Source organism: Molossus molossus, unplaced genomic scaffold (assembly GCF_014108415.1).
Source record: "Molossus molossus isolate mMolMol1 unplaced genomic scaffold, mMolMol1.p scaffold_m16_p_14, whole genome shotgun sequence".
NCBI lineage: Eukaryota > Metazoa > Chordata > Mammalia > Chiroptera > Molossidae > Molossus > Molossus molossus.
Window position 1 is genome coordinate 39,338,222 of NW_023425349.1, and position 15,045 is coordinate 39,353,266.

At 40.5% G+C, this 15,045-nt stretch overlaps 1 pseudogene; it reads left to right on the forward strand.

The window, feature by feature from the left end:
- The first annotated feature begins 88 nt into the window (after positions 1-88).
- On the forward strand, positions 89-5,726 carry LOC118629287 (annotated as a pseudogene).
- The last annotated feature ends 9,319 nt before the right edge of the window (positions 5,727-15,045 follow it).

Consider the following 15,045-nt stretch of genomic DNA (forward strand, 5'->3'; position numbering starts at 1 on the left):
AAGTGAAACAAGCCAGAGAAAGACAAATACTATATGATCTTACTTATATGGGGAATTGAACAAAAACTGACAAAATAGGACCAGAAGCATGGTTAAATGTAATAGACTGACGGACCTCAGAGGGGAGGAGGGTGAGTGAGGACAGGAAGAGGTGTTTGTGGGAGGGGTGCAGCAGGGAGGGAAGCCAAGGGGTGAAATGGGTGGCATCTGTAATAGAGTCAACTAATAATAAAGATAAAAGAATCTGTACATTTAACAAATTCCCGGAGTTAATAGTTTAAATTGTTCTATGATTATGTTTCCAAGACCTTCCAAGGTCTTCTGGGTGCAAAGGGTTTAAATGTTCTGATAATGGGAGGAAAGGGCCTTTGTCAGCAATTAGGTAATGTGTAGTAAGAATTACAAGTATATTTCTATACCTTTTCATTAACTTATATGTGTTTAGTTCCCAAAATATACAGGGACAGTTGTAGGCCCTAAGGGTACAGTGGTAAAAATAGTCTATTTAAAGAGACAATCCAATAATTATAACAAATTGATAATGAGGGAAAAAGCTTCATAGTATTGTGAGATGTGTCTACATATGTACATTTACAATCACATTATGTTGCTTGGGACAACATTGTGAAGTGTTAAAACTAGGAAAATCTCAGTATGTTGATCCAAGATTCTGCCCTCTGCTTTTAGCGGATGGAAAAGACGCCAGAGTTTGTGCGCACAGAGGGACATCACTTGCCCAAGGCAGGCCTCAGCGCTTCTTTTTCTGACCTGAGGAAAAGGAAAGAAGGGAATACATGGAAAATTAAAGTCGAGGCAGTAGCCCTGGCCGGTTTGGCTTAGCGGTTGGAGCAGCGACCTGCGGACCAGAGTCCCAGGTTCGGTTCCCGCTAGGGGCATGTACCAAAAAAAAAAAAAAGCCGAGGCAGTTATACATTTGTCTATATATAAAAAAGGGAGCTGAGTTACTGAGCTGGGTGGATGTACAAAATGCAAATGTTATGTGGGATTGGGCTCCACTGTTTGTCAACTGAGCAACTGGCACTGGCAACTGAATTGGGGTAAACTGAAACACCAGCTATCCTATGACCTGAAATCTTTCTAGCCTCCACCTCATTTTTTGTCCAGAACCCATAAGGATTTCCTGTCCTCTCATTCAACAGCTCCACCCCATTTCTACCTGCTTCCTCAAACTCAGACCTGTAACCCCCAGAACTATAATTTTGAGGGAAATAAAAGGCATAGTCACCAAACCCTCACACTTTTCAAAATCTTGTCAAATATTTTTCCCTTCTGGTCACTTCTCCCACCCCCCTTCTCCTTTTCTCCCTGAAATCTACCATTAAGGGACAGGCTTCATGGAAGGGCCAGTTCGAAAAATAAAAGTCTGTGGGATAGAGGAAAACATATGACAGCTGCTTATCAGACCAAAAGAAGGAGAAGTAGTTTTGATAGTAAGGTGAGAGACAGGCAGGAACAGTAGAGTAGAAGGTGCCAGTTTGGTCCCTCATAAACCTCCCCAGGGTTCAGCCTGGTGCAGGGTAAAAGTAGGGGATGATTAGTCAAAGCAGCAACTCCAGATAGGTATGAATAGGAAGCTAAAAGCAGAGAAGCAAGGCTCAAGCCTCGCTTCTATTTGAAACCCTGCAAAGTATTCTTATAACCACAGGGGCTAGTAAAGCACGAAAGAAATTGAGGCATACCATGTTTTGGCACAGAGACTGAAATTACACACACACAAACTCCACAGAATTTCCTTTGATTCGCTTATGGCATCAGAGGGATGCTAGTTGAGTGCTAATGGGATTGCCATGGGGTCACCAAGTGAAGAGGGTGGTTATTGCACAGCAGAAACTATAAGGTAGACAGCCCAGCCAGGGGCTGGATGGAGATGCATCAGAAACTCAAAGGATTGTTAATACTAGTGAAAGTTAAGGTCAGATTGAATTAGTCAGGGAAGACCACTGGGCTGAGTGCTGAAAAACCAGACCAACAGTTATACTAGTTTTAGTCCTTTAGTGGTAGTAACTATGGGAAGAGCAGAGGCCAAAATTCAGACATCAGACAGACTACACCTTAGCTAGAGGTCAAAGACAGTTCGCTGGCAAAGGTTCTTTCCTTTCATTATCAGAACATCTAACCCCTTTGTATTCAGATTTTGGATGGTCTTGGAAAGGTGGAGGTGAGGTAAGGGGCCACAACTAACTGAATAACTATTTCCCTTAAATTAGACCATTTAAAACTGGAAGAGACCAACTTACTTTTACTTGGCAAGTTTATGTGTTTTGTTTACCATCAATGAGAATGGGAACTTAGGAGAAAGAAGGCATATGCGAATTCGAGGGTTCCGGAAGTCCTCATAAATGCTGGAGAGGGGAGGCTACAACTGTCGCACCATGAGTTCTAGGTAGAGGTGGTCCCAGTTGGATTGGAGGCTTGATTTGGTAGATCAAGTGACCTTTTTACCTAGATCATTTATTCATACCTGTGTCTCAGACTGGCCCAATTCTGTGTACAGTTCACACTCCAGAACTATGTAAGATCAGGCTAATCTCCGGTTGAGACCAAATCATAGCTTGACTAATTAATTCCCTGCCCTACCCTGCTTCCCTAGGTCCCTTTCACCCGAAAGCACTTCCCCAGGGAATCGCTTGCACATAAATCCCTGGCTCAGGCTCTCTTTCTAGGGACGCAATCTAAGACAGTTGAGCTGGAGCTAGAGCAGAAATGTACATCTCCCAGACATCCCTGACTTAGATTTTGATGCACTAGTAAGGAGACACTGAGTTATCTTCTTTTGAAGAAGGGGTGATAATTTTTTATTTAATTAAATAACTGCATTCTGATAGACAGGAGTATTTTTTGTTGTTCATCCTCACTCAAGTTTTTTTTTAAGTACTGTTATTTTTTAAATTATTTATTGATTGATTTTAGAGAGAGAGATAGAAAGATAAATGAGAGAGAACATCGACTGGCCACCTCCTGCATACCGCCCCCCCCCCCATTGGGGATCAGGCCCACAACCTGGGCGTGTGCCCTGATCAGGAATCGAACTGGTGACCTTTTGGTGCATGGGTTGACGCTTAACCACTGAGCCACATCGGCCGGGCTCACTCAAGTTTTTTTCCATTGATTTTTAGAGAGAGTGGAAGGGAGGGAGGTGGAGGGAGAGGCAGAGAGAAAGAAACATTGATGTGAGAGAGAGAGACATGAATTGGTTGCCTCCTGCACACACTCTGACCCAGCCGGGACTGAACCTGCAACCCAGACAGGTGTCCTTGACTAGGAATCAAATCTGCGCATCCGATGCTATAACCACTGAACCACACCTGCCAGGGCAGACAGAAGTATTTTTGAAAGTATGTGCATGGGAAGAAAATAGTTTGGATGCTGAATTATAATGGACCCTTTGCTAAACAACACAGCCTCAGTTTCCCTTTTCTAATAGTACCTAGTTTTCCTTTTGGAGTTTTTCTCTCCCAGTTGTATATAGGCTTGATGAGATAGACATTCTGGTCTTTAGAGACTCTTTATCACCCAAGAGGGTAGACTTTTGACCCAGGCTTGCCCAACCAGACTCTTTGTCCTGGAAATTTGAATATTGAGCAATGATGCAAGCAAGTTGCAATGATTATATATTTTTTTCAGCAACACTAGTAAGACCTTTGTGCAGTTTCTGCCCTGAATACTGGGCCTGATTTTTGTTTACAAATCTCTAGCCTTCCCTTCCAACCTGAGAACTTATTTATAACTTTTCAAAAAATTATTTTTGCCTAAATTAATCAGTTGCTATTATATGCAGCCCTTCAATTGAAGAGGCATATCTTTTTCTTAATTTTTTAATTTAAATTTTATTTATTTGAGAGAGAGAGAGAGATCTGTTGTACCATCTATTTATGCATTCATTGTTTGATTCTTTTTTTCCCCCTCATTTTATTTTATTTTGCATTTATTTTCAGGTAGAGCGGGAGGGAGAGAGGAAGGGAGAGAGAGAGAGAGAGACATCGATGTGAGAGAGACACATCCACTGGTTGCCACGCACACGACCCCAACCGGCACTGGGGACAAACTGCAACTGAGGCACATGTCCTTAGCAGGAACTGAACCCAGGACTCTCTAGTCCGCGGGCCGATGCTCTAACTGCTCAGCCAAACCAGCCAGGGCCATTGGTTGATTCTTATATGTGCCCTGACCCAAGATGAACTGGCAACATTTGTGTATGGGGACAATGCTCCAACCAACTGAGCTAATTGGCCAGGGCCAAAGAGACTTATCTTGAACAGGCAGCACTGATAATTTCAGGGAGGAGAGTAACAAAGCAGAGGTGACAACTGCTGGCTCCACCTCAGCTGCCACTACTGTCAACTAATGTCACTTGGGCCTTCACTGTTATGCCATGTGGGGTATAAATCAGTCATTTTCTAGGGGAGTGCCAGGCTCTATGTCAAGGATATCACTGAACATCCAGGGCAACCAGCAACATGCTGGAGTTTCTGGCTTTTTCTCTGTGTTCGGACTCATAAAATGCCACACCTCACAGGCAAGAACTTTGACTTCCTGAGCAGCCACCAAAGCAACTGAAATGCTGGAGGAGTCAATTTTTGTGTGGGGAAAACTGTGACCAGTGGGGCATAAGGAAAAGGAGACGCGTGCCACCCATCGTCGGTCCTCTAGGTCCACTCTGCTTGGGCTGCCAAGGAAACACTGTGGACAGCTGGTGGCAGGTGGTCAATTTCATTTGTCCTGGGCCACCATGCTGTTGTGCTCAGTGTTGTTAGAAATACAGAGAGAATTATTAGACTACAAAGGACTTGACATTTTTGTTCTTGTAATGAGCCACTGGCCAACCCCTTTCACTAAGATGATTCACAATCCAGAATCTTATGGGAGAATTGTTAGCTGTTCCAGACTACTACAAGGTGATTCTTATGCAAAGAGATGGGTCAGGCCAAATCAGGCCATTAAAACTAATTGATCTGAAAACAGAAAGTTGGGTCAAGTATGTGGTGAGCTCAGGTTGCAGAAAAAGCCTAGAACTTTGGGATTGTGGATATCATTTGTTATCCTAAAGTTGGGAATTATATGAAAAATCCAGATCCAAGTTCGTGAAACCTCAACTCAGATGCCTCTTCTATTGGTAACATTGTACCAATCAGGCCATGCACCAAGCAGTCGGTTTGCAACAGGTCCTCTAACTTCCTATCTAAGCCAGTGGATGTCTCCAAGTTTGGTGTGATATTTGCTCTTCTGGTGCACAGAAGAATGTTGACTCTTCCAGGGTCACAGTGGTGATCCGCAATGACCCTTCAGCCCTGGAATACAAAGCGCAGGCTGGTGACAACTGCTTGTGCAACACACCTTGGTGTTTCAGTATCTATGGCATAAGCTTGGTCCTGGAGTGGATTAAGAAAGGTGGTGCAGTGACCATGGAGAAGCTTAGCTCCATCCTATCTCAAATGATTCATGATATCGATGAGTCTCAAAGATTCTATGTATATCTAGTGGACCCCAGAACAGAAGAAGCAAGATTCCATGATGCATCGGCAATGCCGAAAAAGACAATGCTTTAGAAAAAAAGATTTATCAGTAAAACTCTTGAACTCCATGTGATCTCCTTGAAAGGGAATGAGTCTGTAGAAGGCATCTGGGCCTTTTTGTATAAGGCAGGCAGGATGGAAGATGTTCAGAAGTTGGCAGCCTTCATGAAAAAATTCTTTGGAGCTGCATAAGCTATGAACACATCCTAATCAATATGTACTCTGCTCTTGAATAGTGTACACGATTTCAAGTAACTCAGGAGCCCAGCCAGTGTGGCTCAGTGGTTGAGCATTGACCCAATGCACCAAGAGGTCGCTGGTTCGATTCTCTGTCAGGGCACATGCCCAGGTTGTGGGTATGATCTCTAGTGGGGGGCATGCAGGAGGTGGCCAATTGATGTTCTCTCTCATCGGTGTTTCTATCTCTACCCCTTTCTTCCTCTCTCTCTAAAATCAATAAAAATAAATTAATTAAAAAAATAAAGTAACTTCCCAAATAGAGCAACAGCAGCTCGTCAGTGCTGAAAAGGCTTTGGCAATTCTTTTACAGCCTGTACCTTCACTTGTTGTGGACCACGAGCTATTAAAAAATCTTTTGAAGACTGTTGTTAAAAAGAGTCAGAAATACAATCTTTTTCAGTTGGAAAATATGTATGCAGTAATCAGCCAGTGTATTTATCAGCATCACAGGGACTATGACAAAACACTACTTATTCAAAAAATGGAGCAAGAGGTAGAAAACTTTATTTGTTCCAGATCATGATGTCATGATATCACATCTTTTTTTTTTTTTTTGCATTTATCTTCAGATAGAGCGGGAGGGAGGGGAAAGAGAGAGAGAAACATCGATGTGAGAGAGACACATAGAGTGGTTTCCACCCACACGACCCCAACAGGACGGGAACAAACTGCAACTGAGGTACGTGCCCTTCGCAGGAACCAAACCCAGGACTCTGTGGTCCACAAGCTGACGCTCCAACCACTGAGCCAAACCGGCCAGGGCAACATATCTTTATGTTGTTTTTATTTAGTTCACTTTTGTCATGTTCACATAACTGATGCAAGATGAAATCCTCCATCTTTAAGGAAAAGATTAAAATAGTAAATAAAAATATTTAAACTTTTTTAGTATTTATGTACATGTGTAAGATAAATTACAAAGATAACTGATAATACTGGGAGTTTTACTGAACAGGGCACTATAGTAATAGTAATGCTATGGCATATCAGTAGTTGTAGTGTGGACAACTCTTAATATAAAGTTATTGGATAGCTAATGTTTTATGTCACTGAAGAGTAATTAGTGACATTGACATTTTCTGTTGTAAGCACTTTTAGTTTATCCTTCCTAGTTTATTCTATCAGACTAGAAACATAACCATGATGTCTTTGCCATTCTTTTTGTTTTTTTCTTCAGTGCTCATCTCCCATCTGCCTTTAGCTTGCCCTGCCCATTCACTTAAAAGCCAGTGTTCTGGTCATGATTTGCTAGAGGGCCCTTGACAATTTCTGGCTGCACCACAATTCTGTACTTGAATGTCAAAATTAATGCTTTTTATAACATTTTTATAATTCTAATTTGGGTTAATGAATATTTAAAATATTTTTTAGTTAAGTTTTATAATTATACATAACAAACATTAATAACTACTTTGTTGAACAGCTTTTTAACAGCACAAAGTTTTTATATTTAAAAATGTTTATATCCTTCTAAATTTGTGTTTGGGTTATATTCTATAGATAACTTTTATATATAATGTTATAAATATTATAAATTTTGTAATAATGATACCAAAAATTCCTTTTTTTTTCTTAAAGGAATATAACCATTCACCACCATGAAAAAAAATAATAATAAAGTAACTTGGGAATGGCTACAAAAACTTAAACATAGTATTTTTATTTTTTATTTTTTATCTTTATTGTTGAATGTATTATAGATGTTCCTCATTTTTCCCCCATTGACCCCCTCCTCCCCACTGCCACCCCCCTCCTGCCTTTTTCCACACTGTTTTCTGTGTCCATTGATTATGCATATAAGTTCTTTGATTTATTTCTTCTCACCCCCAACCCCCTTCTCTTTGAGGTTTGTCAGTCTAGCAACCAATTTGTTCTTCTTAATCCCTTCACCTTTTTCACCCATTCCCCCAACCCCCTCACATCTGGCAACCAACAAAATGTTCTCTGTATCTATGAGAATGTTTCTGTTCTGCCTGTTTTTATTTGTAGATTCCATTGTCAACAGATATGTATTCATTGCCATTTTGTTTGTTCATATATTTTATCTTTTTCTTCAAAAGGACCCTTCAACATTTCATATAATAATGGTTTGGTGTTGACTTTTTCTTTTTAACTTTTAACTTTTCTTGTCTGGGAAACTCTTTATATGGCCATCAATTCTAAATGACAGCTTTGCAGGATAGAGTAATCTTGGTTGTACATTCTTGCTTTTCATCACTGAATATTTCTTGCCACTCCCTTCTGGCCTGCAAAGTTTCTGTCGAGAAATCAGCTGACAGTCTTACAGGAACTCCCTTGTAGGTAACTAACTGCTTTTCTCTTGCTGCTTTTAAGATTCTTTCTTTGTCTTGAATCTTTTGCATTTTGATGATGATATGTGTTGGTGTGGGCCTCTTGGGGTTCATCTTATCTGGGACTCTCGTGCTTCCTGGACTTGTATGTCTGTTTCCTTCACCAAGTTAGGGAAGTTTCTGCCATTATTGTTTCAAATAGGTTTTCAATTTCTTGTTCTCTCTCTTCTCCTTCTGGGAACCCCAAGATGCGAATGTTGGCATGCTTGAAGTTGTCCAAGAGGCTCCTTACACTATCCTCATTTTTTTGGATTCTTTTTTCTTTTTGCTGTTCTGCTTGGGTATTTTTTGCTTCCTTATATTCCAAATCGATGGTTTGCTTCTTGGCTTTACCTACTCTACTATTGAATCTGTGTAAATTGTTCTTTATTTCAGTTAGTGCCTCCTTCATTTCTGACTGGTTCTTTTTTATGCTCTTGAGGTCCTCACTAAGTTTGCTGAGGTTCTCACTAAGTTCATTGAGCTTCTTTATAAGCAGTATTTTGAACTCAGCATCTGTTAGGTTGCTTATCTCCATTTTGCTTAGTTCTTTTCCTGGAGATTTTTTCTGTTCTTTCATTTGGGACCTGTTTGTCTCCTCATTTTGACTGCCTCCCTGTGTTTGTTTCTATGTATTATTTAGTGGGAGGTATGGGGCTAGCTGACACCATATGCTGCTCGTTTGAAAGAATTTAGGAAAACCTGAAGCAGCATCCAAGACAGGCCAATCCTATGGTTAAGCAACTGGCAACAGCTTGGGTGAGCCTGAAAGTTGGGTGGGGTGGGGCCTCAGGGAATCACCAGGCCGGGGCAACCAACATAGTATTTTTATTGAATGAACATTTTTATTACACATTTTTCTTTTTCCAAAGAACAACAGCAAAACATCCAGTTCTGTAAAATGGTGGGACTTTGAACAGACACCTTAATTCTGACTTGAACTAGAAGCATTTAAAATATCTTCCTCTTTCTTTTCTAATGAATTCTAGCTTATATTGTCTTTGCTGCTACTTTTTCTAGCCAGATCTCAGTATTCAAACTTGTCTGCGGACTTAATTATGCAAATTGCAGTTAATATTTCTGGAGACACACAAACACACATCGTGGAGAGTGAATGGGGTCCTCTAGGTGCCGAAACTTGATCCTTTTCAAAATGACAGCAATAGGGTCTCCTTGGTTCCACAACTGTTAATTCAGGTCAGCACTGACCTATGTGATGAGTGTTTAGGAGTTCTAGGCTAAAGGGCCGATTGGAGAACTTTCTTTATACTGCTATTCTCATAAAGAGATAAAAGTGACATACTATATGTTTTTATAGCAAGGTCTGTTTTAAATACTAAATAGTTTATATCTCTATGCATTTACATTTCTAATAGTACAGTCCTCAGTAACAAATGTAGAGAAAGTATTTATTAGAATCCTTGACTTTGTGTGTTATAGCATTACATTAGCCCAGTATGGCCCACCTCCCACCCTCCCCACTCCCCTTAAAGTTGCTTCATAAAACAGATGTACAAGTTCTCTGATTCACTTGTGCTTTTCTTTCAGTGGGTAGAAGAGAAGGTTGATGGTTGGTTATTTTTTAGATATGTCGTTGGACTAAAATTCTCTGGTAAACTCCCCTATCCTTTGTTCACTTGACTGTTCTCTTCATAGTGTTTGACCAGAGTGATACTTTAAGTGTTGGAAGATCTGTACTAAAGAGTCTTTCCCCTACTGTTTAACCATTGCCAGTATTTTATGTTGAATATGTGAAATACATTAAAATTCTAAAACATCTGAGAGCGAGGTTTCCTTTCCCCTTCCCACAAACTGCTCTGTGGCACAGTTTCTCCATATAGTTTGTCCAATGTAGTGCAGACTGTGCCAACACTCCTACAGTGACTAGCTGTGTCTCTTTGAGGCTCACTGCAAAGCTATGACCAGCATAATACTACGTCCCCTTGTATCGCTTGCTATCTGAACTTTCTCTTTTCCTTTTCTCACTGTCATGCCCTCAGGTTTGACCTCAAAGATAAAACAACATTTTCCCTGGCCGGTTTGGCTCAGTGGTTAAAGTGTCGACCTGCGGTCTGGAGAGACCCGGGTTCGGTTCCCGCTAAGGGCACGTACTTCGGTTGCAGTTTGTCCCCGGCCCTGGTTGGTCGTGCGGGTGGCAGCCACTCGATGTGTCCCTTCACATCGATGTTTCTCTCTCTCTCCCTCCCACTCTATCTGAACAAAAAATGGAAAAATGTCCTCGGGTGAGGATAAAAAAAAAAAAGATAAAACAACATTTAACCCTGCCTCAGGTTGTGTTCAAGATAAATATTCCTTTGTGATTATTTTTATACATTTTTTTAAAAACAGGTTTTTATATTTGTTATAGTTGTATAATCCCCCTTTTGCACTACAATCCTAGCTGAGTCACCTATTGCCAACTAGTGCCAATTCTCCAAATCAAAGTGTGCGAGGGTATACATGCTTGTGTGATCCTCGTTAATAGAAGATACATCAGGCAATCTATCTACTTCTGTTCCCCAGAAATAAAATAAGTAGAAGGGCTACTGCTCCTCTTCCATGTATTTGAATTTCAATTCTGGAAATTTCTTCAGCCTGTCTTTGGGCAGTGCAACAAACCTTTGCTTGATGTTTTCCAGGACCCATTCTACTAATCGCTCAGCTCCAGCTTGTAGCAGCCTTGAGCTAAAGAATGTGATTACCAAATCAGTATTTTGCATTATATCCTGAAATGAAGAGTGAGTTTAGAATTGTTCAAAGAGATCGCATTTGTAAAGCAGTGCGTACACCAAATTTGTATTGTGGTGAAGAGAATCTGTCAGGTAAGAACTAATGCTCTCTAACATCATTCAGATCACTTCTTCCATGACATTTAAGTCTTGTGCATAATCTAGTAAAGGAACATCACTGGAACTCAGCAAACCTCTCAAGGTCTGTGTGGCGTATTCCAGAACTTTGTTGTGTTTTTATTTATTTATTTATTTGTAAAGAATTTTTATTGCTTTTTACAGAAAGGAGGGACAGAGAGAGAGAGAAACATAAATGAAATAGAAACATCTATTGGCTGCCTCTTGTACACCCCCTACTGGGGATCAAGCCCCAAACCCAGGCAGGTGCCCTGACTGGAAATCAAACTGATGACCTTTCAGTGTATGGAAGGACACTCAACCAACTGAGCCACACCAGCCAAGGCTTGTTGTGTTTTTATATTTTTTAATTTAATTTAATTTATTTTTTATCCTCACCTGAAGACACTGCATTTGTCTTTAGATAGAGCGGGAGGGAGAGAGGGAGGAAGAGAGAGAGAGAAGCATCGATATGAAGGAGACATATTGAGTGGTTGCCACCTGCATGACCCCAACTGGGGCTGGGGACAAACCGCAGCCAAGGCATGTGTCCTTAGCAGGAACTGAACCCGGGCCTCTGGTCCGTGGGCTGATGCTCTAACCGCTGAGCCAAACTGGCCAGGGCACTTTTGTGCTTTTTTAGAGAGCAAAAAAAAAAACAAACCACAAATACAAGGTTAGGCAAAAGGAGGTTTACAGTCGTGAATACATGAGTTTATTCTTGTATTATTATTTACTAATTATTGTGTTATTTTTCATACGAACAACTGTAAACCTACTTCTGCCCAACCCTGTAGATTAATGACTTATTATAGAAAGATATAACTCGCCTGGCCTGTGTGGCTCAGTGGTTGAGCACTGACCCATGCACCAAGAGGTCGCCAGTGTGATTCTTGGTTAGGGCACATGCCCAGGTTGTGGGCCCGATCCCCAGTAGGGGGCATACAGGAGGCGGCCAATTGATGTTCTCTCTCATCGATGTTTCTCTCTCTCTCTTCTCCCTTCCTCTCTCTCTAAAATGAATAAAGAAAACAAAATTTGTTTTTTAAATAAATAAAAGGATGTAATTCAGGAACAGCCAGATGGAAGAGAAATATAGGGCAAAGTATGTGGGAAGGGGCACAAATCTTCCTTGCTTTCTGAACGGATCATTCTCCCTGAATCTCTACATGTTCACCAAACTGGAACCCCTGTACTGTTTTTTTAAATAATATTTAGTTCTTCCCTCTAAGTAGAAAATATTAATTTCATTAGTGAAAAGCAAATTGTGATTCAAAAAATTCTAATTAGTTTTGAACTCTAGTAATAATGCTTATAATATATAACAGTGAAAATATATTTATTCTATTATAATAAAATATTTTAAAACATAAATAGAAGTATTTAAGAGTCAGAGTTTTCACCAGAAAGCGTTTAGTCTGTCCCTAAGCCATAGCCTACAGATGGGACATTTTATACACAGTAAGAGAGTAGAAAGGAAAAGAGCCTCCCATGCTACTAAGAAAACTAGGATAATACAATGTTCTAGTAATCAAGAGTCAATTTCAGGAAGTGGTCAATTTTAAATGCTATATATATAAATAAATCAAGGAGAAAAGAAACGGAAAACTTACACAGTAGTGAAACATATCTTTTCTGCTAAGCCTTCTTGAGGCTTTAGTTTATTGATTACTTTGGGAAAGTTGGAGAAAATGAAAATAATTGAGATGCCCTACCTTCACAAAATCCATTTTACTTTTCTACTTTCTTTTTCCTGCATATATGATAAACTACAGCCTCTTCTCTAGCAATGTCCATTGTCCATCCCTTGCTCAAGCCCAGCGATTTTCAACCTGTTTAATCTCATGGCACACATAAACTAATTACTAAAATTCTGCAGCACACCAAACAAAATATATTTTATCTTTTGCCCATCTGACAAAAAAAAAAAAAAAAAAAAAAAAAAAAGGTATAATTTTAATCTATTCACCCCAGACAGCTATTGTATTGGCTGTTGTCATTTCTTAATTTGACCGTCTAAGGGAAAAGAGGTCAGTGTCCCTGACTAAATAGTGAGGTATTACATGTTTTAAAAATTCTAACAGCACACTGGTTGAAAATCTGCTCTAGCCAACTTTTGGAACTTTTCCTCAAGAATACATCTTAACCCACTATTTCTTTTTTCTTTTTTTTGTTAATCCTTAATCCTCACCCAAGGATATTTTTCCATTGATTTTTTTTTTTTTTTTTTTTTACTTCTTTATCCTGACCCGAGGACGTCTTTTTACATGTATCTTCAGATAGAGCGGGAGGGAGAGAGAGGGAAGAGGGAGAGAGAAATATCGATGTGAGATCGACTGGTTGCCTCCTGCACAACCCAGACTGGGGCTGGGGATAGAACCTGCAACCCAGGTATGTGCCCTTGACTGGAAATCAAACTCGAGACCCTTTGATCCTCCGGCCAACACTCTAACCGCTGAGCCAAACAGGCCAGGCTTAACCCACAATTTCTTTATCTGTGATAGCCTATAATGACAGAAAATAGCAGATGTAGCAATGATTATTGCCAATGCTTGACATTTAATTTAGCTATTCAGAATAACAGCTCCCTTGATGACCTGGATACTAACCCGGATTCTGTTCAGGAGGGGGAAATGATAGTGACACAACATCACTGATCACGCCTACCTCCTTTGTTAACCTTTAAAATATAATATTAGGAACTATTTGGAAGTCATCTTGATCTTCTCTTCAAAAGCCTATGCCTATGGGGTGAAGCTCTGGCAAAGGTTTTCAAAAGAAACATAAGTGGCCAGTGTGGTTCAGTTGTTTGGAGTCGTGCCATACATCAAAATGTGGTGGTTTTGATTCCTGGTCAGGGCACATACCCAGGCTGTGGGTTTGATTCCTGGTTGGAGTGTGTGTGGGAGGCATCCGATTGATGTTTCTCTCTCATATCAATGTTTGTTTCTTCCTTCCTCTCTCTAAAAAAAGAAAGGAAGGAAGGAAGGAGGGGAGGAAGGAAGCAAGCAAGCAAGCAAGCAAGCTAGCTCAGCTGGCACGTTCCTTTGGCCTTTGCTTTTACTTTCCTCATTTTTTTCTGAGAACACAATGCTTATAAGGGTAAAGCCATCTTACAACGATAAAGACAGAAGACACATTGTAGATATAGTGAGACATAAAGCAAGGAATCTAGTTCCTTGCACCAGCCTTGGAGTGCCTATACCTCTAGATTTATTAAATGAGAAAAACAATCCCTTTTGTTTAGTCATTAGTCTGGTTTTCTGTTTCATGAAGTACAGTTCCATCCAGACATTTGATTGTCTGCCTTCCCCACTAGAACATGTCAGATACCATGTCTGTATTTGCTACCTGTGTAAGACAGAAAACCCAACTCAAAACTCCTTTAAACTATAAGGAAGTTTGTTAACTCACATAACTGGAGACCCAGAAGTAGGACAGACCTAAGAGTTGACGTGATCCCATTGCCGCGTTCCATTTCTCTTCTATTCTTTTGACCTCCCCTGTGTGTTATTTCATATACTCAGGTTGCCATCAAAAACACTGTAGTAATTTCAAGCCTTATATCAAAGCTCAATGTGTCCAGTGGGAACACGTGAATCACTTCTGGAAGTTGCCCTGGTAAAGCTTTTCTGAAAGCATCCTGAAAAACCTATCTTTGCAACTTCATTGAAATGGGGTACATGCATGATCCTAATCCAATGCCTGGTAAGAGGGTGCTGTTATCCTTAGGCCAGTCCAGACCACCCCTGGAGCTGAGGAGACTGAGCTACACCAACTATGGGTTAAGAGGGAGGGATTCCATTCCCTGGCTGGTTTGGCTCAGCGGTTGGATCATCGGCCTGCGGACCAGAGAGTCCTGGGTTCTATTTCCGCTAGGGGCACGTACCAAAAAAAAAAAAAAAAGAGGGAGGGATTCCTGAACAACATCAGGGTTCTGTTGGACAGGAAGGAGGGAAAGGATGTTGAGTAGGTAAAGAGTTCAATTTTTGTTTTTCAATTTTTTTTTTCTTTATTGCTTTTCGAGAGAGAGGAAGGGAGAGGGACAGAGAGATGGAACCATCGATGAAAGAGAACATCCTCATTGACTGGCCG